General features: G+C 40.3%; 1 long non-coding RNA gene across 1 annotated transcript; it reads right to left on the bottom strand.

Annotated features, from left to right (window-relative positions):
• Nucleotides 1–422: 422 nt before the first annotated feature.
• LOC121531307 lies at nucleotides 423–19,509 on the bottom strand. The gene is made up of 3 exons (XR_005994120.2): nucleotides 19,138–19,509; nucleotides 18,067–18,170; nucleotides 423–934 (listed from the first exon to the last, which is right to left on the bottom strand). It is a non-coding gene; the product is annotated as an uncharacterized LOC121531307 (long non-coding RNA).
• Between the last annotated feature and the right edge of the window lie 7,360 nt (nucleotides 19,510–26,869).

The following is a 26,869-nucleotide window of genomic DNA, read 5'->3' as shown; positions in this document are numbered from 1 at the left end:
GGGTATTGGATAGAGCTAGGGCGTCCCCGGCTCCGGCTCTTATTCACTGTAAGCAGGCCAGGCAGGTTGTGTTACGGGTCAGGCCAAGCACAGGCTTGCTGGGGAGTCGGGCCAGGGCGGGGTACGGAGGAGGCTGGGGTTTGTGCAGCTGCAGGCCTTGCCAGCATCACATTTTGGGCCAATGGAAAATAACAGTTTATGGCGTCTGCCCAAGGTCAGCTCTTTGAGAAGAGGAGCTGGGAAGGGTCCAGAGGCGCTGCCTGCAAGGCTGTTGTTTGTATGCAGTCAGTCCGTCAGTCAGTCGGCAACAATTAAACCTCCAAATAAGAAAAGAGCAGATTCTGTATTCCTTCCTGTCACTGTACATTAACACACCTCACCCCCCCCCCCCCTCCCCCAATGATCTCTGGACTAGTGCCCTCTTCTCTACGACCCTTCTAGCCGACCCTATCCCTTCACTTTTACTCCCTCTCTCTCCTCTTTCTCTCTCTCTTCTCTCATCCTGCTACCTGACTACTTTGGCACAGACACACAAAATGGATGAGAGAGCTGCAGGGAGCTGGAGGGAGCTGGAGGCAGAGAGCGGACACCATTTTGTAACGGCTCCAGGCACAGCAGAGAGATAGCGGTGGTTGGCTAGAGGCAGGACTTTTTATGCCCCAAAGGATTCTGAAGATTAGGTACGGTGTGTGGTGTGTGTGTGTGCGTGTTTTAGCCACCTGCACTTGCTAAAATGCTGTTTCAAATTAAGATGAGGCAGTCATAAATACTAAACAAATCCAAATCTATACAATATGATATATGACAAATTGTATTATAAAATAGCTTACAATAAGTTACTTACTGCTAGGCCCATCCGTCTGTCTGACCATGGGGTTCTCTGATTGGCCAAAAGCCCTGTGCCATCGGCCAAGGTCTGAGTCAGTCATGCAGCCTAGAGACAGAGAGAGAGAGAGAGAGAGAGAGAGAGAGAGAGAGAGAGAGAGAGAGAGAGAGAGAGAGAGAGAGAGAGAGAGAGAGAGAGAGAGAGAGAGAGAGAGAGAGAGAGAGAGAGAGAGAGAGAGAGAGAGAGAGAGAGATCAGTATGGTTCCAGGGCCTCCAGTCTCTGTACTATGTTGACTAATAAGCTCGCCCCACGTTCTCCCCATGTTCTCGCTTGGGCAAGGAAACTCATTAGTGGAGGATGTACCACACCACACCCTCTCTGCTCCTACCGTTGAACATTGAACACACGCCAACTCCCTCTGCCGCAAATCCAGTCATCACCAACACCAAAACATTAATCCGCAAAAGCACAAACAAAATCCAAGCAACCACAACACCAACACTAACACCAACACTAACAACACAACACAATTTTGCTCATCAAATGACCTATATGAAATGCCTTATAAGGACTGGTGAAGTAGCTCACAGTGTAAGGTGCCTAAATTTCAGCAGTTGGCTGCAAGGCTTTGAATTGTAGAAGTTACACTTATTGTGGTAGTGTGTTAAGAAAGGAAGTGCAGCTAACATCTTGGAAATGAAGATTAAAGATTTAAAGATGAACTGATTCTTTCTTTACCTAGACACACTACTTATAATATTACATATTACATATACGTGTATATTTAAATGTACAATGTTTTATATGCTTTATTATTATGATCTACTTCATCACATATGCGTTATTTGACTCAAGGACTAGATTCTTTATTTTGTTTGTCGCAAGTGGGACTTGGACCCACATGGTATACAAAAGTTTCCAAGCTTACCGCCGTAATGGAGGATGCCACCTGACAGTTTTAACCATGAAGGTAAATTACCTGACAAAACCTTGTGCCTCTTTTATTTTGCATAGCGAAAAAAGAATATAAACGTATGTACATTTTGTATTATCGTGCTACATCTTTTTCCGTAAAAGCACCCATTGGCAAAAATTGTGAATTTTGTAAAGAATGCAAAAACATGCCATTTAAATTTTGTCAAGGATGCATGAAAATATATCTTCCAGCCCTTGGTCTGAGACCTTGGGGAACAGCTAAACTTTGAATATGGAGGATTTGCTATCTCTCTCTGTAGCGCAAGTTATATATTAAAGGGAGTATATGGAACATTATGGAACAACTAGGCGGTTGTGGAGTTGTTAGAGAACAACTCAACAACCAGCCAGTTATCCACAACCAATAGTAATCTAATTTCACCTCATTTTATTGGTTGGTGTGCTACTACCGTCTACTTCTTTCATTGGTTGATGCGCTATTTGTTCCCAAAAATATAAGTGTGCATGCTTGATGGCTAATTGTTACATGTTTTCCTATGGGAAAAGCTAACAGCAACTCCATTTGCTCTAAAAGGTTTAAGCAGAGGGTTAACTCAGAGTTCGTAAGTATGGACCCAGCGTGTCCACAGCCTGGTATAGTGTTATGTCACCCACTCACTGCATATGAATGTATGTGTGTGTGTGTGTGTGTATGTGTGTGTGTGTATGTGAGTGTGCCTACAGATCTCCCATGTGATGGCGAGTGTGTGGAGGTGAAAAGGATGGAGGACGGGGGTAGTTAGTTAGTCATCATTAGTCAACTCTCGACAAATTGCAGAGAGAAGGAGAGGAGGATCCCGGTGGTAGCATGGAGAGAAGTAATGGCCTGTTCCTATTGGACCGGAGGAGAGGAGCACCAATTACCAGCCTCCACTTAGCCGTGCTGGTGAAGGGTGATAATTCTGTACAAGGACATGAATTGCAGTTGGAGCACGTAGCCTTGCAGAGGCAGCCAGGGGTCTTTTATATATTGTTTCTAACATTTGTAATTACAGTAGGGCAAGCTGGCCCTATGCCAGTACATGTTTATGGCCCTGCTGTGTGTAACCCAATTCCTGTGACGACGGAGCAGAGGCAGGGGAACTGTACTGTGTTGACAAGTCAAAGGGCTTGAAGAAGAAGGTGCAGACTGCAGAGGACAGGGGACATACAGTGCATTCGGAAAGTTTTCATACTCCTTGACTTTTTCCACATTTTGTTACGTTACAGCCTTATTCTAAAATTGATTTCACTGTTTTTTTCCCTCATCATTCTACACACAATACCCATTAATGACAAAGCAAAAACAGGTTTTTAGACATAAAATATCACATTTACATAAGTATTCAGACCCTTTACTCAGTACTTTGTTGAAGTACCTTTGGCAGCGATTTCAGCATCGAGTCATCTTGGGTATGACGCTACAAGCTTGGCACACCTGTATTTGGGGAGTTTCTCCCATTCTCCTATGTAGATCCTCTCAAGCTCTGTCAGGTTGGATGGGTAGCATTGCTGCACAGCTATTTTCAGGTCTCTCCAGAGATGTTCGATCGGGTTCAAGTCCGGGCTCTGGCTGGGCCACTCAAGGACATTCAGAGACTTGTCCCGAAGCAACTCCTGCGTTGTCTTGGCTGTGTGCTTAGGGTCGTTGTCCTGTTAGAAGGTGAACATTCTCCCCAGTCTGAGGTCCTGAGCGCTCTGGAGCAGGTTTTCATCAAGGATCTCTCTGTACTTTGCTCCGTTAATCTTTCCCTCGATCCTGACTAGTCTTCCAGTCCCTGCCGCTGAAAAACATCCCCACAGCATGATGCTGCCACCACCATGCTTCACCGTAGGCCAAAGAGTTCAATCTTGGTTTCATCAGACCAGAGAATCTTGTTTCTCATGGTCTGAGAGTCTTTAGTACCTTTTGGCAAACTCCAAGTGGGCTGTCATGTGCCTTTTATTGAGGAGTGGCTTCCGTCTGGCCATTCTACCATAAAGGCCTGATTGGTGGAGTGCTGCAGAGATGGTTGTCCTTCTGGAAGTTTTTCCCATCTCCACAGAGGAACTCTAGAGCTCTGTCAGAGCGACCATCGGGTTCTTGGTCACTACCCTGATTGCTCAGTTTGGCCGAGCGGCCAGCTCTAGGAACAGTCTTGGTGGTTCCAAACTTCTTCCATTTAAGAATGATGGAGGCCACTGTGTTCTTGGGGACCTTCAATGCTGCAGAAATGTTTTGGTACCCTTCTCCAGATCTGTGCCTCGACACAATCCTGTCTCGGAGCTCTACGGACAAATCCTTTGACCTCATGGCTTGGTTTTTGCTCTGACATGCACTGTCAACTGTGGGACCTTTTATAGACAGGTGTGTGCCTTTCCAAATCATGACCAATTAATTGAATTTACCACAGGTGGACTCCAATCAAGTTGTAGAAACATCTCAAGGATAATCAATGGAAACAGGATGCACCTGAGCTCAATTTAGAATCTCATAGCAAAGGGTCTGAATACTTATGAAAATAGCGTATTTCTGTTTTGTATTTAATCCATTTTAGAATAAGGCTGTAACGTAACAAAATGTGGAAAAATACTTTCCGAATGCACTGTACCTGTGCTGTGTGGGTGAACCAAGCACACTGTAGGATGGCACAGTAAAGCGCAACCATTTGAGCTATAAAGGCTTTACAAAGATGCCCAACTCTTAACAGCATGAAACAAACTACTTTAATTGTATTCTCCAAACTCCAAGTAAGAGCATAAGTCCATATTGGTTTTCTTTGCCTAGACAGTGTGAGAGGGTATTCACTTGTTATATGACGACATGCATTTCCACAATAAGTTTTACTTTGAAAATATGAAATATTTTTTGTTGTTGCAATTAATGACATAAATGTAACAACATCACCATCCAACAAATTGCAAGACCTAGAAATGGTTACAACAATGTAATCAAGCCATAACATTTTCAGATACATTCACTGACTAAAAGTACTAAATCTAACACACAACTAAAAGCTTAACAATTCACTCTTCTACTGGCAGTCTTTAGTTTGAGAAAATGGTGGTGAGGAGAGGAGGGATTGGAGAGGATAAAATAGCAAGTGGGAGATTTCTGGAAAAGTCTTCTGACACTCTGCTCCAGTAGCCTACCTCTAACTTTACACTTCTGCAGAGTCTGCAATTTTTCTATGACAAAATCACCATGGTGATGACTGAGGCCAAAAAAGGGAGGGAATATATGAGTGCTGGAAGAAAAACTAGTAGAGGCTCTCAGCCCGAATGCTATCTGGAATATCGCTCAGCCTGGCAGGTACATAAAACATGTATCCATCCAAACGATGCATACAGTACTAGGGGGCCCTTTAGACGTGGTACACTACCCATTACAAACTATCTAAAACATGACTAACTAGTACCTGGAACTAGCCCAAATGCAAGACACAAAAGTGCACACAAGTTTATTTTGCTGGTGATTTGTGTCGCTCATTTGGCCTTGTCCATGAGGTCTGCTGAGGTATACTGATTGAGTGCAGGTCAAAGTTGAGACAAAAGGGCCTACATGGGGGACTTATAGCATTAGAGGAGGAAAATCGACATCATCCCCCAAACTCTCCCCCAGTCCAATATTATGTCATTATTACTGTGCTCAGCGTCTCAGCGGAGCTTGTGTGGTTTCATGGATAAATCGCATGTGACGTGCCTGCTGACATCCCGATAAATGCAGAGAGAATAAAATGGCCCCCAATCCTCAGTGGTCAGCGGCGTAATGGGCTAATGGCTTCCATGTGTGAGGAGAGGAGAGGCAGGGCTAGGGGGTCTGAGGGGGTCTCTACACAGTTTCTGCTTCTGCCTTCTCTGGCCCCAGTGTATTGCATATAATCCTGCTTTACACAGAGACTAGAGGACCTTTAGTGGCCATTGTTACCCACTCTAGTCTCCTTCAGCCTCAGTGCTGTAAGCCTGGCGAGCTAGACTACACAATCTATAACTGAGCCCAGCCTTAAACATGCCAAATTCAAGTTCATTTAATTCATTCACATGGGAGAGTATAATTGAACTCTAGAATTGTATGACAAATAAAATATAAAGGGTTCTGAAAACAAACAAACAAAGGACATTAGTTTGTTTACATCTATACACATACATTTAGGAACTCTAGGGCTGTCCCCGACAAAAACAAATCTTGGTCGACCGAAAGTCGTCTGTTCTTTCGACCAATCAATTGCTCAACATTTATTAATATGTATTTTTCCATATATATATATGTTTTAATAAAATCAACTATATGCATTGAGCTTGTCTGACGCTTTAAGATTATGGTTTGATGCCTGAAGAGGTCGCCAGAGATCTAGATAACCAGAAGAAAAAAAACTTAGCCTGACCCAACTATTCTCCTCCCGCTCCTGCTGGCTTTCGCAGATTCTGCCATTACTCTCCTGAAGTTGCCGGTAATAGGCTACACGAGTCGGCGGCAACCTTTCTCATGTGGAATACCAATTTATCTTACCATTTCTACCTATTTGCGTGCCAGTTATGGTTTTCATATGCACATTTTCGTGAAACAGTTTTATTTAATTTATAATAACGTCTTCATATCTCAAAATCATTGTCATGTGGTTAATCTAAATTCTATCCAAATCTAAATGAAAATGATACAAAACTAAAAAGTAACTTATATTGCCATTGCCAACTATGTAAAAATAGCCTACATAAAGCCAACAAATAAAAACATTGCAGTCTGCAGGTAGAACATATTTTGATAAAAATAAATATCCTACACATGGCCTGTCTGCAACGAACTTGAAACATTGTGTCAACTATTAACTTGGGTCTGGCCTGAAGCTTGCGCTAGCGAACAACATTGTATAAAATATTCTGGGCCCTCAGAGTTTCCCGTGTCGGGACAGACACAGCTGTAGGTTATTTACGCAAGGGATAAGAAGCAGTGCTTGACTTGGGCAGGAGCTCACTGGAGCTGAGTACCGGCACCTCAAATGTTCTACTGCTTGAGCTCCTGTTCCTCTTATAGAATATTAGCTCAAAAGTATTGTGGAGCTCCTGCACCTAAATATAAAGAGTACCAGCACCCAAAATGAGTACCGTAACCTATTTCAGCTCAAGTCAAGCACTGATAAGAAGCCTCTTTTATGACGTTTCCACTGGATCAGAGCATTACATTTTTCCCTTTCACTCTGAGTGGTTATCGAAAGCCAGAGAGCTGGAAAGATTTTTCAAATACATTGAGGAACTATTGTAATTCTCAATGGATGTAAAAACAGACTTCGTTTGCTTGCTGTTTGAGGTGAAGAAAACATTACTTTGAGAAGCTCCACAGGACATTAGTGGTGGTGCGTTAAGCCAATCAGAAGTACTATCAGATCCCCAAATGGGAACATTTATATGCCTACATTTGCGCGCAGGCCAGGTAGCCTATAGGCCTACTTCTATGCATGCGCATCCTTACTCAACATTGACAGGAGCGCTCCAAACAAAAGACAATGACTAAATTGACAGAACTCTTAAATGGAATTAAATAAACTAAAAGTTGTTTCTCAGAAGTGTAGCATAGTTTGTGCACTCTGCAAACAATGTGTTCACTCAGACAATATTGAATGCATTAAAAGAAATGACCGTAACCAAAATAACAAACATTGTAGATTAGAAATTATAGGAATTAACAGTAAATGTACTACTGGTGATTATATGTAATGGGGAATTGATATACACTAACAATCAAACGCAAACAATTCACACAATGAAGTTATGAAACAATGAATGTGCACAAATTGTCGGGAAAGAGCGCATTCTGGAGAGAGAAGTGCATTGTGCATCTGGGCGCATGGTCAATCAGACTTCTGCATTGGCCATGCAGCATTTACGGTGATATGGCCTCAGCAGAAGTCAGGGCAATAATGGCCTCAGCAGAAGTCAAGGCATTCATACTTCTTGCGCTTAGCAGAGCAGTGCAAAGCTGTTGTCAAGGAAGTGAGTTTGTTTGTGTTTGTACAGGATGTACTGCCCCCCCCACCTACCGTCAACCAATCATGTCAATGTGGACCTATACAGAATTTGGGAAGCGCATGGCGATGCGGTACAGAGCTGGATTTGGCCTCTGCATGCTTCTGGAGGCTCCGCAATTGCATCACACCCTCGATATGGAGCCTCCGACCACATTTTCGAATCAAGCATAAATTGTCTTTTCGTATAGGCCTCCGCAATGGATTAGTTCACTGAGATGGACGTAAATATATATATATTTGTTTCTGCTCGACTAAAACAACCTCTGTCGACCAACAGCCTAACGACCAAACAATCGACCAGTCGACTAATTGGGGTCAGCCCTAAGGAACACTGTTGACGGCTGGATTCTGTGTATACACAGTGCCTTCAGAAAGTATTCATACCCCTTGATTTATTCCACTTTTGGAATTCAAAATGGATGAAATATTTTTTTTTTTTACCCATCTACACACAACACCCAATAATGACAAAGTGAAAACACACCCCTGAGTCAATACTTTCTATAAGCACCTTAGGCAGCGATTACAGCTGTGAGTCTTTCTCGGTAAGTCTCTAAGAGCTTTCCACACCTAGATTGTGCAACATTGACCCATTAGTATTATCAAAATTCTTCAAGCTCTGTCAAATTGGTTGTTGATCATTGCTAGACAACCATTTTCAGGTCTTGCCATAGATTTTCAAGTAGATTTAAGTCAAAACTGTAACTCGGCCACTCAGGAACATTTACTGTCTTCTTGGTAAGCAACTGCAGTGTAGATTTGGCCTTGTGTTTTAGGTTATTGTCCTGCTGAAAGGTGAATTAATCTCCCAGTGTCTGGTGGAAAGCAGAATGAACCGGTTTTCCTCTAGGATTTTGCATGTTCTTAGCTCCATTCTGTTTCTTTTTATCCTTAATGGTTACAAGCATACACATCACATGGTAGTCCCCTGTAGCTCAGTTGGTAGAGCATGGCGCTTGCAACGCCAGGGTTGTGGGTTTGTTTCCCACGGGGGGCCAGTATGAAAATGTATGCACTCACTAACTGTAAGTCGCTCTGGATAAGAGGGTCTGCTAAATTACTAAAATGTAATGATGCAGCCACCACTATGCTTGAAAATATGGAGATTGGTACTCAGTGATGTGTTGTATTGGATTTGCCCCAAACATAACACTTTGTATTCAAGACATAAAGTTAATTTCTTTGCCACATTTTTAGCAGTATTACTTTATAGCCTTGTTGCAAACAGGTTACATGTTTTTAAATTCTGTACAGGCTTCCTTCTTTTCACTCTGTCAATTAGGTTAGTATTGTGGAGTAACTACAACTGTTTTAAAGTCACCATTGGCCTCATGGTGAAATTCCTGAGCGGTTTCCTTCCTCTCCAGCAACTGAGTTAGGAAGGACGCCTGTATCTTTGTAGTGACTGGGTGTATTGACACACCTTCCAAAGTGTAATTAATAACTTCACCATGCTCAAAGTGATATTCAATGTCTGTTTTACCCATCTAATAATAGGTGCCCTTCTTTGTGAGGCATTGGAAAACATCCCTGGTCTTTGTGGTTGAATCTGTGTTTGAAATTCACTGCTCGACTACCTTACAGATAATTGTATATGTGGAGTACAGAGATGAGGTAGTCATTCAAAAATATTTTTAAACACTATTATTGCAACTAATTATATGACTTGTTAAGATAATTTTAACTCCTGAACTTATTTAGGCTTGCGATAACAAACTGGTTGAATACTTATTGACTAAAGACATTTCAGCTTTTCATTTGTAATTAATTAGCAAAAAAAATTGAAAAACATATTTCCACTTTGACATTATGGGGTATTGTGTATAGGCCAGTGACAAAAAAATCTCAATTTAATCAATTTTAAATTCAGGCTGTAACACAACATAATGTGGAAAAAGTCAATGGGTGTGAATACCTTCTGAAGGTATTCTGTACATATAGCTAAATACTGGTCTTCCCTTGTGACTTACGGGTCAGTACATGCAGGTCTAAGTACCATGGTTGTTCCTCCTACCAACTAACTGTCATAATAGTAAGAGTTGAAAATCAGAATCCATGTAGCTAGTTGGGACTTGTTTGAGCTGTTTCAAAGAATTCTAAAAAATAAATAACGGAAAAGTGGTGTGTGCATATATATTCACCACATTTGCTAGGAAACCCCTAAATAAGATCTGGTGCAACCAATTACCTTCAGAAGTCACATAATTAGTTAAATAAAGTCCACCCGTGTGCAATCTAAGTGTCACATGATCTCAGTATATATACACCTGTTCTGAAAGGCCCCAGGGTCTGCAACACCACTAAGCAAGGGGCACCACCAAGCAAGCGGCACAATGAAGACCAAGGAGCTCTCCAAACAGGTCAGGTGACAAAGTTGTGGAGAAGTACAGATCCGGGTTAGGGTATAAAAACATATCAGAAACTTTGAACATCCCACGGAGCACCATTAAATCCATTATTAAAAAATGGAAAGAATATGGCACCACAACAAACCTGCCAAGAGAGGGCCGCCCACCAAAACTCACCGACCAGGCAAGGAGGTCATTAATCAGAGAGGCAACAAAGAGACCAAAGATAACCCTGAGGGAGCTGCAAAGCTCCACAGCGGAGATTTGAGTATCTGTCCATAGGACCACTTTAAGCCATACACTCCACAGAGCTGGGCTTTACGGAAGAGAGCCAGAAAAAATCCATTGCTTAAAGAAAGAAATATGCAAACACGTTTGGTGTTCGCCAAGAGCCATATGGGAGACTCCCCAAACATATGGAAGAAGGTACTCTGGTCATATGAAACTAAAATTGAGCTTTTTGGCCATCAAGGGAAACGCTATGTCTGGCGCAAACCCAACACCTCTCATCACCCTGAGAACACCATCCCCACAGTGAAGCATGGTGGTGGCAACATCATGCTGTGGGGATGTTTTTCATCGGCAGGGACTGGGAAACTGGTCAGAATTGAAGGAATGATGGATGGCGCTAAATACAGGGAAATTCTTGAGGGAAACCTGTTTCAGTCTTCCAGAGATTTGAGACTGGGACAGAGGTTCACCTTCCAGCAGGACAATGACCCTAAGCATACTGCTAAAGCAACACTCGAGTGGTTTAAGGGGAAACATTTAAATGTCTTGGAATGGCCTAGTCAACGCCCAGATCTCAATCCAATTGAGAATCTGTGGTATGCCTTAAAGATTGCTGTACACCAGCGGAACCCAAGCAACTTGAAGGAGCTGGAGCAGTTTTGCCTTGAAGAATGGGCAAAAATCCCAGTGGCTAGATGTGCCAAGCTTATAGAGACATACCCTAAGAGACTTGCAGCTGTAATTGCTGCAAAAGGTGGCTCTACAAAGGATTGACTTTGGGGGGTCAATAGTTATGCACGCTCAAGATTTCTGTTTTTTTGTCTTATTTCTTGTTTGTTTCACAAGAAAAAAATATTTGGCATCTTAAAAGTGGTAGGCATGTTGTGTAAATCAAATGATACAAACCCCCCAACAAATAATTCCAGGTTGTAAGGCAACAAAATAGGAAAAATGTCAAGGGGGGTGAATACTTTCGCAAGCCACTGTATGTACAGTATATGACTATCTCTTCTCAAGATAATTACAGTCTTAATATCTAGGCCTAAGTATCGTCACAAAACCTGCAAAGTAAAATACTGTAGACCTACATCTCATATTCAGTTGAGGAAACAGTCACATAGGTGCAAAGGACTTTGCCAACGTTGTAAAAAGCTTACAACAGCTAGCCAAAACCTAAATAGGTCTATCCAGCACAGCATGTCTTACTTTTTTTTTTACTAGCTTTGACTTTGCTGATAGCTACTTTATTGAGGAAAAATGTACTTACTATGACTGTGATATGTGGTTATCCCCCCTAGCTATTTTAAGATGAATAAGATAAGAGCGTCTGCTAATGACAAAAATATAAAAATGTAATGGTCAATATAATACATTGTTTTATATACAATACCAGTCTAAAGTTTGGACACACCTACTCATTCAAGGGTTTTCTTAATTTTTACTATTTTCTACATTGTAGAATAATAGTGAAGACATCAAAACTATGTAATAACTCATATGGAATCATGTAGTAATGACAGCTTTGCACACTCTTGGCATTCTGTCTACCAGCTTCACCTGGAATGCTTTTCCAACAGTCTTGAAGGAGTTCCCACATATGCTGAGCACTTGTTGGCTGCTTTTCCTTCGCTCTGCGGTCCAACTCATCCCAAACCATCTCAATTGGGTTGAGGTCGGGTGATTGTGGAGGCCAGGTCATCTGATGCAGTACTCCATCACGCTCCTTCTTGGTCAAATAGCCCTTACACAGCCTGGAGGTGTTTTGGGTCATTGTCCTGTTGAAAAACAAATGATAGTCCCACTAAGCACAAACCAGATGGGATGGCGTTTGGCTGCAGAATGCTGTGATAGCCATGCTGGTTAAGTGTGCCTTGAATTCTAAATAAATCACCAACAGTGTCACCAGCAAAGTCACCCACACCATAACACCTCCTCCTCCATGCTTCACGGTGGGAACCACACATGCGGAGATCATCTGTTCACCTACTCTGTGTCTCACAGGAACCAAAAATCTGACATTTTGACACATCAGACAAAAGGACAGATTTCCACCGGTCTAATGTCCATTGCTCGTATTTCTTGGCCCAAGCAAGTCTCTTCTTATTATTGGTGTCCTTTAGTAGTGGTCTCTTTGCAGCAATTCGACCATGAACAGTTGATGTTGAGATGTGTCTGTTACTTGAACTCTGTGAAGCATTTATTTGGGCTGCAATCTGAGGTGCAGTTAACTCTAATGAACTTATCCTCTGCAGCAGAGGTAACTCTGGGTCTACCTTTCCTGTGGCGGTCCTCATGAGAGCCAGTTTCATCATAGCGCTTGATGGTTTTTGCGACTGCACTTGAAGAAACTTTAAAAGTTCTTGAAATTTTCCAGATTGACTTAACTTCATGTCTTAAAGTAATGATGGACTGTCGTTTCTCTTTGCTTATTTGAGCGGTTCTTGCCATAATATGGACTTGGTATTTTACCAAATAGGGCTATGTTCTGTATACCAACCCTACCTTGTCACAACACAACTGATTGGCTCAAACGCATTAAGAAGGAAAGAAATTCCACAAATTAACTTTGAATAAGGCACACCTTTGAATTGAAATGCATTCCAGGTGACTCCCTCATGAAGCTGGTTGAGAGAATGCCAAGAGCGTGCAAAGCTGTCATCAAGGCAAAGGGTGGCTACTTCAAAGAATCTCAAATATAACATATATTTTAATTTGTTTAACACTTTTTTGGTTACTATATGATTCCATATGTGTTATTTCATAGTTTTGATGTCTTCACTATTATTCTACAATGTAGAAAATAGTAAACATTCAGAAAAACCCTGGAATGAGTAGGTGTGTCTAAACTTTTGACTGGTACTGTACATAACTCAAAATGTGATGTGATTGTTTTGGCTAATCTAATAGATAGAGTGCATTACATAAGAGAAAATTATTGAAATAATTCAAGCCTAGATTGAAAATGACACAACACTGCATTGTATTTAGGCCTACTGGTCCTCTGATCAACCAGATGCAATAAAACATTATAAAAAACACACAGTGCACTAAATGTCATAGGAATAATGGCTGGTTGAACCAGTATAATCATTTCTAGCTTCCTAATTGGAGAAATTGAATTTCTGGTGGGCATTTTGGTTCAGTGATAGCCACCATCCTCAGATCTGTGCTTAACATCAGAACAGAAAAATATTGGATGGAAATCACAATAATACTACAACATCTCTAATTAATATAAATCAAATGATTCTAAATAACAATTTCTCCATTTAACAAATGAAACAAAGTACTGTTGGTTCACAGTTATGTTGTGCTGGTGGGTGATTCATTTTCAGTATGAGTAGCATTGGTAAGAGTACATTGAACAATGTGCCACATGAGTCAAACCACACAGAGCCTCAAAAGACCTTTTGGGTAAAAATACACATCATATGCTGAAACCTAGTTACTGTGGAGAAAATGTAGGTCTACTGTAAGCACAGGATTAAATCTATTTTAACTTTTTTTCTCCAATCATGGATCATCAATCCAATTTGTTCAGGCCAAACATATTTTTCCAATAATACATATTTCTCTATAATCAAAACGTTATGTGCTGAAATGAATTATGTTTCCCACCGTCGTATGATATATGAATTACAATTGTACAGTATTCCTATTAATTACATGAAGTATCAATGTACACATTGCACTAAGCTTGCAATGCCAAACAAGATGCTAATCTCATTCCTCCACTACAATCTATTGAATGAACTGAGAATTAATGATTTTATGCTGACAACTACATTGAGTATGAATTACAGACTATAGGCAACAATGAAAGATTATTAGCTGAAATGTGAGAACCAATATGCAGTAGGCTACATTTCCGAACCCTGAGACTGCTAAAGACATATTTTAATTTGAACAGAGACATATACATATCTGATTAATGATAGACAAGATGAATTGTGATGACTGTGAATTATTAACAGTTATACATTATATTTGTCTAGAATGTACCGTACGGGTGAATTGGGTTGATCACACTCGTTCTAACTACTCAGAAGAGAAACTCAGTCCAGATGAATTTCAGTCGAGTCCAGATGATGAGATAATTTAATATAGTATAACAAAGTCTATAAACTGCTAACATACTGTGATTATCAACAATATCTATTACTGTAATTACCATGAATAAAGTAGCATCAGATACACACACACACACACTGACTCTATGGAACCCAGGACGCCCTGGAAAACAGTGGCAAGTGTTACTGAGTGGACTATCCTGGTTAAATAAATAACATGAAATTAATGACACACACATACACACACACACACACACACACACACACCTAATTTATATTTCACAATTCTGTGAAACAGCATTGACCTATTTAATTCCCCCAAATGTATAAAAATTAAACACACAATATATTAACAAAAGGGGATAAGAATATACTGTATGTTTTACGGGATCAAATAGTCTTTGATGGTCATTGCACTCAGTACAGTCATTCCTAATGTGTGTGCATTGTGTCATCATTAAGGCCGTTTTTTTAAAATCTAGTTAATCGCAGGATTTGCTGTGATTAATCGCGATTAATCGCAAATTCAGAATTTGTTCAGAAAGCATTACAAGAATATTGACATCTTGATTTTGTCCAAAGTAATGGTAAGCAAAATCAGTTAAATTGATAAAGCACACTTTCTTTAACCTCAAAGTCAACTTGTTTTGACATGGCATTGTTGTTAGCTGTATAGATCATGTATTATGGATGTATTCAGTGTATTTTGAACACTTTCAGACAACGCAATTAATCGTGATAAAAAAATACTGCACTAAAATTACAAAAAGTGAACTTGAGTTAACTGATTAACTCTGACAGCCCTAGTAATTATGCAATTAAATACACGCATTGACACATTTTTTATTTCCAACGAGGATCACGTCTACCGACATTGTCTGTATAGTTTTTTAGTTATAACGTTTAGCACCACTGTACAGATAGCAGCACTTTGCATTCGAGCAGCATACGTTTAAGCTGCATTGGATGTGTATATTTGCCTTGTATTTGAATGACGGTACACAACATGTTACATCATCAAATTGAACTTTACAGGACAGTATATAAGACACAACTCTTCTTTCAAAAAAAGAAGGAAATGGCTACCTATTACTATACTTTCAAAGCACCTTGCAATCAATAATCAATGAGTAATCAATTTATATACAATTTCGACAAAATAACTCTTTGTAATGAAAATATAACACAGTAGGCCTATTATGTGTGTGATAATAATCAAAACCAATTATCGAAGTTGGGGCCTTTGAAAATAATATGTCATATATAATCCTATTACCTGATTTCCCAGACTGTTACAACCCACAAAATAACACAAACTACATCTACGTTTGGTTTCACTGCCAATACAGATATTATGTTGAAATGCTATGGCATCTATAGAACCAACCTCAATGGACAGGAAAGCAAACCCAGAGAAAATGCAAGGTCAAGTACAAATTTAAGTTCAAGTTCAAATTCACAGACTTGTCCTATTTTAAACCTGCGGTATTCTATTTGCAACACAATGAGTAAGTGGTCTGCTTACACACAGTAATTAAATAAGGAAAGATACAGTAGTTTAACACCATTTATTCAATGATTAATTATTAGAAATGGACAGAAAATAATCATTCGTACATTTTCAGTCACTCGATTGCATCTTTACACGTTTTAACGGTCTGTGTGTGTATGTGTGTGCATGAGCGTTTGTGTGTGTGTGTGTGTGTGTGTGTGTGTGTGTGTGGTGTACAAGCACACATTCGTATGCTTAGTCCACCCAAATAATTGTCTGTATCTGGGTGTACAGTATCCACAGTATGTGAAGGGCTGTCCAGCTATGCTTGGGCATGTATAATGTTACAGAGAGAGAGAGAGAGAAAATACTGCAAACACTTATGACCCTGCCATCTGCCCCTCCACATGCAACGGAGCTAGCTACCCCAGGAAGACAGCCATCCCCGCCAAAAAGGCCTTAGGGGTGGGGTGGCGCACTCAACTGCCAGTCAAATTCATGTACTTTTGAAGGTAAGCAAGTGGGGACATACAGTATATCATTGGCTAAATTAGGCCTACCTTTGTGACCATGAATATCCATGTACGTAATGGACTGAATACAAACTACTAGACGAAGCCTCTCAGTAAAGGCCTTCCGCCCATAATTTGAGTAGGCCTATGCTTTTTAAAATGCAGAATCTTAAGTAGCCTAGGCATGTGTTGTTATTGGCAATGCACTGCAAGATTTGTTTATCAATCAAAGAACACACAAAACAATAGAGCAAGTGCAACATCCAATGTAGCCTAATTCCTCATGTTCATGAAAACCATGACAAATTGCTCAAAACCTCACAGATAGGCATTTCACATAATTGAGTGAAAAGCTTGTATACTCAGTTTGATTGTCCATGAGACAATTAAGTGAAATATTCACAAGCGTTATAGTGATACAATTTAAGGGTATTGTGGAAAAGATGGGTATTGAATGTCATCTGCTGAAATACATTTTTGTGCCAGCAACACATAATATCTAGTCTGAATTATTATTATTGCTAAATAATTACATTCTCATTTATTTTGACGTAGCTAAATGTATAACAAAATCTTATATTATAATGAGCAGACCCTGACACACTGAATATATTTGTGTAAGTGTAAATTAGAAGTTGCTTCAATATGAGTTTTTGTAGATCTGTAAAGAACAATGAGCAGAGTATAATTTATCAGACGGAAATATCTGTGCATTGCAGGGACATTACTTTTTACTAATTGTATTATAATTGCAATCATATATTGCAAATGTAGGTATGTACAAAAATGCATGCTATGCTGCTGTATATATAAGGGGTATAATAGAGGAACAGGAGCCACACACACACACGTGCCTTCTCCTGTTGCTCAAAATAACTCATGCAAAATAAAAAATCATATCAATTTAAATCAAGACTTTAACGAACAACAGATACACCTGTAAATAAATCATAATTCCAACCCAGCCTTAACTGACAGATGAGTCATTGAGAAAGATAACATTATTGAACAAATTGGGTGCCACAATGTATCACTCCACACACATTGTCACCTAACCCAAAACCGCATCACTCACATGAAATATCTCCACAAACGTGGCCTTCCATAGACCCCGTGATTACCACGAAATCAGATTAACTTGGCAGTAATCAATGGACCATTAACGGATACCTTTGGTTTTAAGAAAAACATATTTGCAATATTATTAAATAACTACTAGATTTTGTGCAGAGGTCACAGTATTATACTTTTTGAGTGTGAGTAGTAATACATGGTAATTTGCCATGGAAAAAATGCTTTCATAACCGACATAAAGTAGTACCTTTGTGCAATGCACGACTATATGCAATGGATTCCGATTGCGGTTTTTGCTTCAGCACATGCATCAAAATAAAAAAATCAACTAAAATGTATGAAGTCCATTATTTTGTACAATGAGTTTAATAAACAATGTTGATCCTATACGCAATTCAACACATGTACGCAATGAATACACTCAATCACTCACACTCACACACACACACACACACACACACACACACTCACACTCACACTCACACTCACACTCACACTCACACTCACACACTCACAGACTCTCAAGCACACACATAAAGAAACAGGTATTACTTACAGATATTCTGCAGTAGAGGCGATTCCGAAGACGTTCCGAATCCGGGGGTGAAATTCTGAGCAGCTTCTCTCTTCCTCTCTTATTTCCCCGCGGGATCCACATCTCTGTTAAGGAGAACAGAAAGCCATCAGCCTCTGTGTCCCATGCAGCTCTGGCAGAGCAGCAAGCCAGCCAGGCAGGCAGAGAGGAACGCAGGCCCAGTGACTCCCCAGGCAGTCCCCCTCGTAGCCCAGCCTGGGCTGCTGCTACCTCGCCTGGCTGCCGTAGGCTGGGCCCAGGCCTGGCGGGGCCTGCAACAAAAGGAGGCCATGAGGCTGTCTGGAAGGCTCCAGCTAAACCCCTCTGCTAGTTAACAAGTCTTTGAATGAGGAATGTTAGCAAACAGACAAACAGCATGTCTGATGCATGCAAATAGCACAACCAGTCCAGTCACAGCCATGGCTGCCTACATGAATAATTCAGCAGTCTGGAAAAAAGGAACCCCCCTCCTCCTCTCCTCTCTTCCCTCTCTCCGTCTTCCCAACTCGAATGCCTTCACTACCAGACAAAGTGTATTCAAACCTCCGTATCCAAGCTGTCTCAGCCCCTGAAATCAGTTTTAATACTTAACACAAGCATGCATCGGCGGCGTGAAATGACATGCATGATCACTTCTTATGTTTTCACTGCAACATTTTTCAAAATTCAATCGCTGCATTTTTCTGTCATTGCCTTTTCATGTCTTTTGTTTGGAATTGGCACCTGTCCCAGAAAGAGCTCCAGCCCAGCACAGCACTCACTCCCCTGTCAGGAAAAAGAGCCAGTGAGAGAGACAGAGAGAGAGAGAGAGACAGAGAAAGAGAACGAGAGAACGAGGGAGGGAAAGAGAGGGAGCAAGAGGGAGAGAAACTGTGAGAGTGTGGAAGAAGAGGGAGGTGCAGTACTTCCAGGCGAGAGAATTGATTGCGCTCACGAAGGGCACGTCTTTAACACGCAAGATGTGCAACACGCTCAGCGACTGGACACGTTCTCCTGCTTGTCATCCACAGACAGTCACTAGAAGGAAGAGCGTGAAAAAGAGAGAGGGCTTACCCAGTAGGAATGGCGCCCATACGCACACAGCTTCAGGAGGAAGGCCCATCACGTGGCGAGATACAAACTCGACCAAACGACGACAAAAATTAGAAGATATTGAAAATAAACACCACCGAATTCTTTCACAGAAAAATATAAAACTCTGGGTATCAATGCAGATGAAAACATAACAGCCAAATAGAAGAAATAGCACCACGATCCAAACTGACACAAAAATCTGCGCACAAAACTACGAAAAGGCCCCAAAAAACCTACTTGTCAGGTTTTTGCAGAGCCGCTGTGCTGATATTTGGAGGCAGAGGGTTAAAATCCAGCTAGTAGTAAAAAAATAAATAATTCTCCCTCTGTGGAAGGGCGGGCTGTGGGGAGGCCCTGACTGTAGAAATAGCAGCAGACCTTTTTTATTTTTTTCTCCCCACAGAGCTCGAGTCTCCCCCTTGCGTGCGGCTGGAGCTGAAAATAGGGGAGCGAGCGATAGAAGAGACGAGGCAGCAAGCGCAGAGTGAAGGAGAGAAAAGCTCGACTGATGATGAAATAGGAGGTGCGGCGGAGCACGAGAGCCAGACACTTTTTCATCACACATCCAACACGGCAAGGAACTGTATATGCACTTGAGAGAGGGAGGAGGGAGAAAGGAGGGTGGAAGACCGAGACCAAGAGGGAAAGAGAGAGAGAGAGAGAGAGAGACGGGGGGAGAGTGGGAGGGCGGAAAGCAGTCAAGGGTGGGAGGGGGTAGAGGAGGAAGAATGACACAGAAATGCACTCCTCCGGCAGTGCGCAGACGCAGTGCATACTAGCACTCTCTACACCCGACAATCAGCTACAGAAAATAACAGAAAAAGAAGTAAACGAGAAAAGACAACATACAAACACTCAGAGTGGACTGCCCTGCCTAAGGACCTTTGAAATATGCAAAAGTCCTGAGAGCAGGTTAAATGATTAACCTTATCTGGTACAGTACAGTACAGTACTGTAGCTCTCTCTCTCTCTCTCTCGTCAAGCTGCAACAGTCTGTCTGGATCACATTCTGCAGCCAGCCATGGCTCACAGACAGAGAGTATTAACTCTTTAGCATACCACGGCAGCTAGCGTGAAAGCAGCATGGAGAAGACAAAAAGCAGACATGGAAAAATGGAAGCTACTTGAGTATAATACTGTAGTGTAGCACGTGGCAGGACAGAGAGCAGGGTTAGTAGAGTTACAGTCCAGTACAGTAAGACTGTCCTCCTCCTGCCCTGGCTCTGCCTCTCCCAGGGGCTAAACATTGCACGACCCTTACAGCTATTTTGGCAAGGAGTCAAAAGCCTGATAAGCATTTTGGGTGAGACCTCACTGCTTTTCTGGATGAAAAACAGCTGCCGTGATTACAACGTGATTGAGAATTCACAGAAAACACGAGGGGTTCTGATTTGTCCTGGGTAAAAAGGCACAGGATAGCTTGTCCAATTAACCCAGGAACTGTAGCTGTACTGACTAAGAATTGTTGTGTGTATTTGCGTCTAAACTATCCCTTACCCTGGAATCGTCTAGAATCCTGCGTTGTGGCGCGCTCCACCCTCCCTAAACCTTGCCGTTTGCGCGCGCATACACACACACACATTACAAAACAGCATGGCAGACCAGTCCTTCACCATCTTAGTACATACCGATTATTATTTAGATTTTCGTCTGTCTATCTCTGTCTTTTTAATACTTCTTCTCTCCCTCCCTCCCCCTCTCCCTTCCTCTCTCCCTCCCTCTCTCTGTCCCACCACCTTCTCCTCTCTGCGACCAGCGTTAGGCTTTTCCCATTTGTGGCAGATTACTATAACAGTATTGTAAAACAACTTCCTGCCTCTTTTGGCTCTGGTTCCAAAAAACGGCAAAGGCTGGGCTCACACGCTTGAACTTTTTTACCCCTCTCTCCCCCGAAGTATCAGGAGCTCTAAAAATACAGAAAGAAAAAGGAAAAACGGTCAAATCTCTGCATGTCTCCTGTTCTGGACTTATTTTGATACCTTATGTCTTTAATGCCAGATGAAAAGTATAAGAGGGGGGCAGGGGATTACATGCCTAACAGAGAAAAAGGTGAGGGAAACTACTCTTTTGCTTCTTTTACTGTGTGTAACTTTCTGTTGGTTTGTGGAGGACATTGTGCTGTTAGGTTAGCTCAGACGGGACTAGCCAACATGGCTGCTCCTGTTTTGGGCTCTCGTCTCGTCTGCAGTGTGAGTCTTTGAGGGGCACTTTCCTAACGCAACCACCCGTTCGTTCCTCGCTGGGTCTCTCTTTCTCTCTCCCTCGCTAGAACAGCACGGCAACAGCAGACCGGTTCCTCCGGTCGCTCACTCCGAGGACTCTCCCCTCTCCTCTCTTCACGACAAGGTTCAATAAGACACAGGTGGCTACATTCAATGGACCTGCCGCAAGCAGGGACAAAAAACACTCTTTGTGTTTACTTACTAAAGAAATGGTGCAGCTGAGTTAGGGCGTTATTAGCAGTCTTTATAGTCTTCTTTTTAAAAACGAGACACACTGGGTTGGATGTGTCTGCCTGAGCTACAGTAGATCCCTAGAACCCCATCCAAAGCAGCGCAGCCTCACGTCACATCTCGCCATGCGTTTTAGCCAATTGAAAAACCCACGTCTTTGGGTTTAAGCATATACATTGAAACATACAGTTCGTGGCTATTGTAGATGTATATTAAGAATGTGTATTTTTGTATGCACAGCCCTGTTCAGTTTCTGTAGAGGATGTAGGAGAAATGGACATGTAACTATGAATTTGTTTTAGATGTTGGTTTGGAACTGTCTGTAGTTATCATTTAGCTTAGCGTGCATGTAGCACTTAGCGTTTGCAACAAGTTCACTTGAGGATAGGGTTTTGGTTTGGGGTGGCCTGCCAACTTTTACCACGGTGTGCCTCTACCTCGCTCCCCTCTTCTCTACTTGGGTTGCATTTGTCTGTAATTAAGTACATGCACTTTTATATTATCTGTACGTTGTGTTTTATATTTGTAAATGACCCCAACCATGCTTTCTTTAAACACTTTTTAAATAATAAATTAAACAATTTTAACATGGCACATTTTCATGAAGTTATTTTTCAACTAAGATATTTTTTAAGGAATGCAATCTTACACAGGTGTGCATAAGAAATTTGGCAAACAATACAGCTATAAAAAAAAACTATGTCCGAGTACAACAGAAAAAAGCTTGGAGGAAGAACAGGGAGGTAAATGTAACTATTCCTTCTGTAGTATTTGAAGGGATTGTTTAACCGTATTGTTAATAAAGATGATATGCTACAGTATTCTATGAATCTTAATCAGTATTAACTTTAGATAATATCAATGTATATTAAAATGATTAATCAAGTTTAAAGTAAATATCAAACCTGTTAGTCGAAGCTATGTTCCTGGTAATGCTTTGCAATGCTACAAATTCACATAATTCACCACAGTGAGAGGAGGCTGAAGGAGAGCATGATCAGAGTAGGACGCTAACTAACATGTCTGTCAATGTGGCTTGGCTATCAACACGAGAATACAGATTCAGTCATTCAGTCCCATCCAAGGAAATGTTCAACAAAATGGCGGACGCCGCCATGTCATTTGCAGGTTTCATACAGAATTTTAAAGCATTGTGATACATTCAAAATGTAACTTTGCTTGATAAAATGTATTCAAATACTACATATTTGTAAAAAGCTAACTATAGCGACTTCAGGATAAATCATCACACATTTAGTCTCTTGTCTTTTAACTCTTAGTTGACAAGCTGGTTATATACATTTGTAATGACGTATTTGGAATAACAAACTCATAATTCAACATAAAATGTTAAAGGTCCAATGCAGCCATTTTTATCTCAATATCAAATAATTTCTGAGTAACAATTAATTACCTTACTGTGATTGTTTTCAATACAAATTGTCAAAAATAAACAAAAATAGCAAAGGGCAATTTCTCAAGCAAGAATTTTGCTAGGACTGTCTGGGAGTGGTCTGAGTAGGTGGGAGGGAAACTGAAAATTAGCTGTTGTTGGCAGAGATTTTTGGAACTCTCTTTCTTATTGGTCTATTAACTAATTTACCACATGGTGATGTCACCATGGAAGGCCAAAACTCCATCCCACCAAAACAGGAGACATTTCAGGTGGTCTTTTCAAACAGCTCTTTTCATAATTTCACAGTATTATTCCAACCTCATTGTGTTGAAATATATATAAAACACAGGAAAATCACGTTTTTGACTGCACTGGGCCTTTAAGGACAATCAATATGAGAATTGCTTTGTGGTCTTGGGTAATTCCTATCTATCACAAAACAACTAAAATAGTATCCAACAATTTCATATGAAGTTGCTGTACAAATAACTACATTTAACAGATTTTAACCCAGTAGTATATCATTAGTATGTATAGTAAAAAGATCATGCAAATAATATATGTTCTAACTGGCCCTACAGAAAATTATAACTTTTGATAGTATGCATGTTGGATCTTATCGTGATCAACAAAATAATGTGTAATATGAATTCCTGATCATGCCAAATCTAGACTGTTGGATTCCATAATTGAGATCTTACTTCTAACCTTGCTCTTGTGTTATGGGTAATTATCAAATGCACACTGCTGAACACTCAGGAAAGAAAATAAAAAATGAAAGTGTCGGTCAAGGGAAGTTCAAACTAAATGCAATAAAGAATCTATGCAAAAGGTATAATCATGGCATTCACTGATTTATCTAATTGAAATGTATTTTTTTCTCTCTCGTAAACGTTTTATGCTCCATCATTTTATACATAAGAGGAGTCACAGAGTAACAGTCACAAGGTCTCTGTACACCATTTTTCAAAACTGTCACACCTAACACTTGATATTCCATGTAGGTCACATGAGGGGAGTCAAGAAATAATTAGGAGACTGTTTGTTTGTCTTTAGTGTCTAGAAACACAGGAAACAGAAAGGAAAGGAAGGCTGAGGAATATGAAATTGCAGTTGGCAGTAGCTCCTCATAGACACACATGATCTACACTCCTTTAGCCATTAGTCACCAACAGGAGTAAAAGCCAGATTTCTGACTGTGCAGGATCACCAACCGCAATGCCTCAGGATACCAGACACACACAGTGACACATCACACAGAAACAATTTATATTTTAAAGGGAGCTATTCAGGAGGATAACACCAAACCACAAGGCCGGCTGGCACAATGTACGCAGGGATGAACGACTTGGTCTCCCTCTCTAGGAACAGGGGCCGAGTGAGTCTATGAGGTGGTCTTGCTCCAGCCTTGCACGTGTCTATACAACTTCTCTATTACACCCGAGACCTCTGAGGGCACTCCCCATCGAGCAGGGAACAAAGGCCATGACCCTGAGGTCAAAAGCGTTACACGGGAGGCCAGGCAGACCCATTGAGGGCCTAGTGCTGTTTGCTTTAAGAAGGTAAAGATTACTAACACATTAACTAATGCCGATTAGGGGGTTATCCCCTGAGGGACGTCACTCACAGGGTCTACACATCACGTGTTATTAACACCCCATGACCTCTGACCTCTGGCCTGTCACTTCAGGCAGCAGAGTGTGACCGCGACTCTCCCTTTCTGTCTATGTGTTTGGATAACACACACACACTACAAGAGAGTGGAAGGGATGGGTGCAACGTTGCCTGAAAAAATTAGTAATACGTGTTCTTATCTATACAAACTTGAAAAAACAATCACTGCAATTACTGAGTATCAATTCTGAACTACAAACAGTTGTAATAATTGTTTTGTAGTATTGCCATGAGAATTAAAACATGGGAAACTTTTTAACTTTAAATCGGGCATGTCCTTTAAATTCAAGACCCTTCTTCCAAAATGATTTATGATTAGCTAATGTGTGTCTGTGACATTTAATTTCAATGTTCATGAATCATTATACCGTATACAACAATAGATTCAATAGGAGTAGTCCCTCAAAATGATCGGCCGTATTACTACGCTGCAAGTGTTCCACAGCACATAAAATGGGGGCATTTAGATAAAGTTCTGATCACAAAATGGTGGACAGAAGACTTCCAGTGTTCATATCCTGGATAATACTACACAATATGATACACCCCTTCAACAGCACATGCTTTTTCACACATTCTGTCTTCAATTAACACGTATGTATTGAGTGGGTGACAAATGAATTGTGTCTATGTGAACAAGTGGAAGCTGACTTATTCCTATATCTCCTGATAGAGTAAACCTATATATTCATCACAGATGTACAAGATACCAGACCGGGTCTCAGGGATGGCTAACTCTAAAGATCTCTTAGATCGCCAATGAGTTAAGTAAATCTGCTTTTAGTTTTTTTGCACCTTACTTGTGGAATAATCTCCAAGGCTCTCTAAAATTGGATTAATTGGTGCCTCTCAAAAAGGCTGATTGAGGACCTTTTTACTGAATAATGTGTTTGTTTTCAATGATTTTGTTTTACTTTTCATGTATTGATGTGTATATTGATGTGTATTCATGTGTATTGATGTGTATACAGGGCTCATCTGTAAAAGAGAATTTGGTCTCAGCATGAATCCCTGTCAAAATAACGGTTAAATAAAAATGATTGAAACTAAACGGACATTGTTTAATTTCATTGGGTGTCCATACTATGCAATCACTCATAATGTCATGGTAACATTTTCTGCTGAAAAACAAATACGAAATGTGAATATTATGGGTCTGAGAAAAACTTTTCTGAGATGGTGATGTTGAAGAATTCAGATGTGTATATGCTGTACATGTTTACACATGAATATTATACAATGTTAAAGACAATTGTAATTGTGAAATATTTTCCTTCATGGACACCCCTAAAGTATAACTTAAAAAAATTCAACAGCGGTATCTAGGACTACATAAAAAATAGGACAATCTATTTCTCACAACCAATTCAATGTATTCTGGAATTTTGACAAACGAGGCATGAAGAACACTGTTACTAAATAATTTGATTGTGTATCACTAACAAGAATGTGGTATTATCATTTTTGTTAACTTTTAGTCACATATATTTTAGTATTTTTAGAAATGGGTTCACAGTCCAATTTAACATTATAAAAGTATAGTATCCATATATTTGAATTGAAAATATAAGTGATAATGTCTTTCTAATGACAATACAATTTTGAAAACATTTATAATGAAGGGCCAGAGGTAATTGGAAAAAATATCAATACATAGCAAAATAATAAAAGATGTTGTACTGACTCAATAACAAAATGCATCACTTGTTACCACAAAGAGCTTAGATTTACTATCTGATTAATATGGAATGAATACATAATTGTAAATATATTGATTAGATTGTAACTGATATCACAAATCAAAAGTGAATATCAACCGGGTAAGAAGAAATAACTCCAAACTTAAATTGGGCTACACAAATTAATCTGTTAAAATTTGCCAAGCACATGAACAATTAAAATCCGGTGCATCATTGTGTAATAGTAACACATTATGTAATATGAAATTGCTATACAGTAAGTCTTCATTTACAATGAAACATTGTGATTTATATTTTTTTAAAGCTAAATTGTAAGTCATTAGTAATTTGCTTGCCAAAAAAAAGGTTGAGCACATTCCCATGATCGGAATTGCAAAAAGGATGGGAACAAATGATTTACACTTATTATATTGAACAAGGATTTTGAAAAACATATTTTCCAATAAAACATTTATTCAAAGTACAGAAGCTCCCGCACACCCTTCAGG

This window comes from Coregonus clupeaformis, chromosome 19 (assembly GCF_020615455.1).
Source record: "Coregonus clupeaformis isolate EN_2021a chromosome 19, ASM2061545v1, whole genome shotgun sequence".
In the NCBI taxonomy this organism is placed as follows: domain Eukaryota; kingdom Metazoa; phylum Chordata; class Actinopteri; order Salmoniformes; family Salmonidae; genus Coregonus; species Coregonus clupeaformis.
The sequence above is the reverse complement of the archived record's forward strand: the minus strand, read 5'-3'. Positions and strand labels throughout refer to the sequence as shown.